Below are 5,024 nucleotides of genomic sequence, written 5' to 3'. Positions count from 1 at the left end.
AAATGAGGATAGATAAATCAGAGCAGTAAATCAGTGATATAGAAGATAAAATTAAGAAAAATAATGACGTTTGGATGCTTGAGTGGTTCAGGGGTTGAGCGTCTACCTTCAGCTCAGAGCATGATCTCAGGATTCTGGGATCGAGTCCCACATTGGGTTCCCTGCAGGGAGCCTGTTTCTCCCTCTGCCTATCTCTCTGCCTCTCTCTCTCTCTCTCTCTCTGTATCTCTCATGAATAAATAAATTTTAAAAAAAGAAACAAAAGATAATAAAGTTGAAAAAAAGAGGGAAAGAAAGGTAAAGGATAAATTAATAATAAAATGTTTAGGGAACTCAGTGACTTGTTAAAACATTAATAACATTAATAACATTCATATCATTGTTGTCCTAGGAAATGAAGAGAGAGATACAGGGGCAGAAGGTTAATTCAAACAACTTATAGCTGAAAACTTCCCTAATCTAGGGAAGGGCACAGACATTAAAATCCAAGCACAGAGAATTCCCATTAAATTCAACAAAATCCAGCCATTGCCAAGGTATATCATAGTCAAATTCACAAAATATAGACAAGAATACTGAAACAGCAAGGGAAAAAAAGAAAGTCCTTAACCTACAAGGGAAGACAAATCAGGTTCACAGCAGATCTGTCCACAGAAACATAGCAGGCCATTAGAAAGTGGAAGGAAATATTCAACCTGCCAAATGGGAAAAAATATGCAGCCAAGAATTTTTTATTCAGCAAGGTTGTCATTCAGAATAGAAGGAGAGTTTGTTTCCCAGACGGGGTGCCTGGGTGGCTCAGTCAGTTGAGCATCTGACTCTTGATTTCTGCTCAGGTCTCAGGTCATAGGATGGAGCCCTGTGTCAGGCTCCACACTCAGCAGGGAGTCTGCTTGAAGTTCTTTCTCTTCCTCTCCTTCTGTCCCTCCCCTTGCTCTCTCTCTCTGTGTCTCTCTCTTTCAAATAAACAAATCTTAAAAAAAAAAAAAAAAAGTTTCCCAGACAAAAACTAAAGGAGTTTGTGACCACTAAATCAGCACTGCAAGAAATTTTAAGGGGCACTCTTTGGAGAAAAAAAGCAACAAGGACTAGCAAGGACCAGAGAACATCACCAGAAACACCAACTCTACAGGTAACACAATTACACTAAATTCATATCTTTCAGTGATCACTCTGAATGTAAATACACTAATTGTGTCAATCAAAAGACAGAGTATCAGACTGGATAGAAAAACAAGATCCATCTATATGCTGCCTATTGGATACTCATTTTAGACTTAAAGACACCTGCAGACTGAAAGTGAGAAATGGAGAACCATCTATCATGCTAAATGGACATCAAAATAAAGCTAGAGTATCCATACTTATATCAGATAAACTAGATTTTAAAGCAAAGACTGTAACAAGAGATGAAGAAGGACCTTATATCATACTGAAGGGGCCTATGCATCAAGACGATCTAACAATTGTAAAGATTTATTCCCCCATCTTGGGAGCACCAAAATATATAAATCAATTAATACTAAACATAAAGAAACCCTTTGATAATAATACAACAATACTAGGGGACTTATATACCCCACTTATAGCAATGGACAGATCATCTAAGCAGAAAATCAACAAGGACACAATGGCTTTGAATGACACCCTGGACGAGAAGGACTTAACATATATTTAGAACATTTCATCCTAAAGTAGTAGAACACACATTGTTTTCCCATGCACATGGAACATTCTTGAGAATAGATCACATACTGAGTCACAAACTAAAAGTCAACAAGTACGAAAAAAAACAGGATCACACCATACATATATTCAGACCACAATGCTATGAAACTGCAAGTCAACCACAAGAAAAAAAATGGGAAGACCTCAAATATGTGAAGGTTAAAGAACATCCTACTAAAGAATGAGTGGGTTAACCAGGAAATTAGAGAAGAAATTTAAAAAAATACATGGAAACAAAATGAAAATGAGAAAATGACAGACATCTTTGGGATGCAGCAAAGGTGGTTCTATGAGGGAAGTATATTGCAATACAGGCCAACCTCAAGAAATAAGAATAGTCTCGAATACCAAAACTAACCTTACACCCAAAGGAGCTAGAAAAGGAATAGAAAATTAAGCCTAGGGATCCTTGGGTGGCGCAGCGGTTTGGCGCCTGCCTTTGGCCCAGGGCGTGATCCTGGAGACCTGGGATCGAATCCCACGTCGGGCTCCCGGTGCATGGAGCCTGCTTCTCCCTCTGCCTATGTCTCTTCCTCTCTCTCTCTCTCTCTCTGTGTGTGTGTGTGACTATCATAAATAAATAAAAATTAAAAAAAAAAAGAAAATTAAGCCTAAAGCCAGCAGAAGGGAAATAATAAAGATTACACAGAAATAAATGATATAGAAACAAACAAACAGAAACCTCAGTAGAACAATTTAAGAAAACTAAGAGCTAGTTCTTTGAAAGAGTTAATAAAATTGATAAGCCCCAAGGAGGCTTATCAAAAAGAAAAGAGAAAGGATGTAAATACATAAAATCATGAATGAAAGAAGAGAGATCATAATCAACACCACAGAAATAAAAACAATTGTAACACTATGAAAAATTATATGTCAACACACTGGGCAACCTGGAAGAAATGGACAAAGCCCTAGAAACCTACAAACTACCAAATCTGGAACAGGAAGAAATAGAAAATTTGAACAGATCAAAACCAGCAAAGAAATTAAATCAGTCATCAAAAGTCTCCCAACAACAAAAGTCCATGGCCAGATGGATTCCCAGGGGGCTTCTACCAGACATTAAAGAAGAGTTAATACCCATTCTTGTGAAACTGGTCCCAAAATAGAAATAGAATGAAAGCTCCCAAACTCATTCTGAGAAGCCAGAACTACCTTGATCCCAAAACTAGACAAAGACTCCACTAAAAAGGAGAATTACAGACTAATATCCCTGATGAACATGGTTGCAAAAATTCTCAGTAAAATACTAGCAAATTGAATTAGACAGTACATTTAAAGAATTGTTTACCATGATCAAGTGGTATTTATTCCTTGGCTTTAGGGGTAAGTCAATATTCACAAATCAATCAATATGACACATCACATTAGTACAAGAAAGGATAAGAACCATATGATCCTCTCAGTAGATGCAGAAAAAGCATTTGACAAAATACAATATCCTTTCTTGATTAAAAAAAAAATACCTCAATAGAGTAGAGATAGATGGAACATACCTCAACATCATAAAGGCCATGCATGAAAGACCCACCACTAATATCATCCTCAGTGGGGAAAAACTGAGAGCCTTTACTCTATGGTCAGGAATAAGACAGGGATGTCCACTCTCACGATTAGTACTTAACATAGTACCAGCAATCCTAGACTCAGCAATCAGACAACAAACAGAAATAAGAGGAATCCAAATTGGCAAGGAAGACATCAAACTTTCCCTATTTGCAGATGACATGATAGACTATTGTAGAAAACCCAAAGACTCCACCCAAAAATTTCTAGAATGAATACATAAATTCACCAAGGTTGTGGGATATAAAATTTGCGGAAATCTGTTGCATTTCTATACACCAATAACAAAGAAATCAAGAAATCGATCCCATGTGCAATTGCACCAAAAAATAAGATACCTAGGCATAAACCTAACTAAAGTGGTAAAAGATCTGTACTCTGAAAACTATAGATCATTTATGAAAGAAATTGAAGAGGACACAAAGAAATGGAAAAGCATTCCATGTTCATGGATTGGAAGAACAAATATTGCTAAAATATTTGTGCTACCCAAAGCAATCTACATATTTAATGCAATCCCTATTAAATAAAATATCACCAGCATTCTTCACAGAGCTAGAACAAACCATCCTAAAACTTGTATATGGAATCACAAAAGACTCCAAATAGCCAAAGCAGTTCTGAAAAAGAAAAACAAAACTGGAGGCATTATGATTCCAGATTTCACGCTATATTACAAAGCTATAGTCATCAAGACAGTATAGTACTGGCACAAAACTAGACACATTGATCAATGGAACATACTAGAAAACCTAAAATGGACCCACAACTACATGGTCAGCTAATCTTTGACAAAGTAGGGAATAATCTCCAATGGAAAAAAGACAATCTTTCCCACAAATGATGTTGGGAAAACTGGACAGTGACATGCAGAAGAATGAAACTGGATCATTCTCTTCCACCATACTCAAAAATAAACTTAAAAAAGATGAATGACCTAAATATGAGACAGGAATCCATCAAAATCCTAGAGGAGAACACAGGCAGAAACCTCTTTGACCCCAGCCACAGCAACTTCTTACTGGACATGTCTCCAGAAGCCAGGAAAACAGCAGCAAAGGTGAACTATCGGGACTCCATGCAGTTAAAATTTGCACGGAGAAGGAAACAATGAACAAAACTAAAAGGCAGCCCACATAATGGGAGAAAATACTTGCAAATGAGTTATCTGATAAAGGGTTAGTTTCCAAAATATATAAAGAACTTATCAAACTCAACTCCCAAAAACAAATAATCCAATCAAGACATGGGCAGAAGACACAAATACACACTTTTCCAAAGAAGACATCGAATGGCTAACAGACATTTGGAAAGATGCTCAACATCACTCATCATCAGGGCATATAAATCAAAACCATGAGAAGGTACCACCTCGTTCCCATCAGAATGGCTAAAATGAACAATCCAAGGGATAACAGGTGTTGCTGAGGATGTGGAGAAAGAGGAACCCTCTTCCTCTTGTCATGGGACTGTCAACCGGTGCAGCCACTCTGGAGAACACGGTGGAGGTTCCTCAGAATGTTAAAAAATAGGACTGCCCTATGAACCAGCAATTGTGCTACAAGGTATGAACCCAAAGGATACAAAAATACAGATTCGAAGGGGTACATGCACTCTGATGTTTGTCAGCATTGTCAACAACAGCCAAACTATGGAGAGAGCCCACATGTCCATCTACTGAGGAATGGATAAAGAAGAGGTGATCTGTGTATATATATATTATTCAGCCA

This window comes from Canis lupus, chromosome 21, assembly GCF_048164855.1.
Source record: "Canis lupus baileyi chromosome 21, mCanLup2.hap1, whole genome shotgun sequence".
Lineage (NCBI taxonomy): Eukaryota > Metazoa > Chordata > Mammalia > Carnivora > Canidae > Canis > Canis lupus.
The sequence above is the reverse complement of the archived record's forward strand: the minus strand, read 5'-3'. Positions refer to the sequence as shown.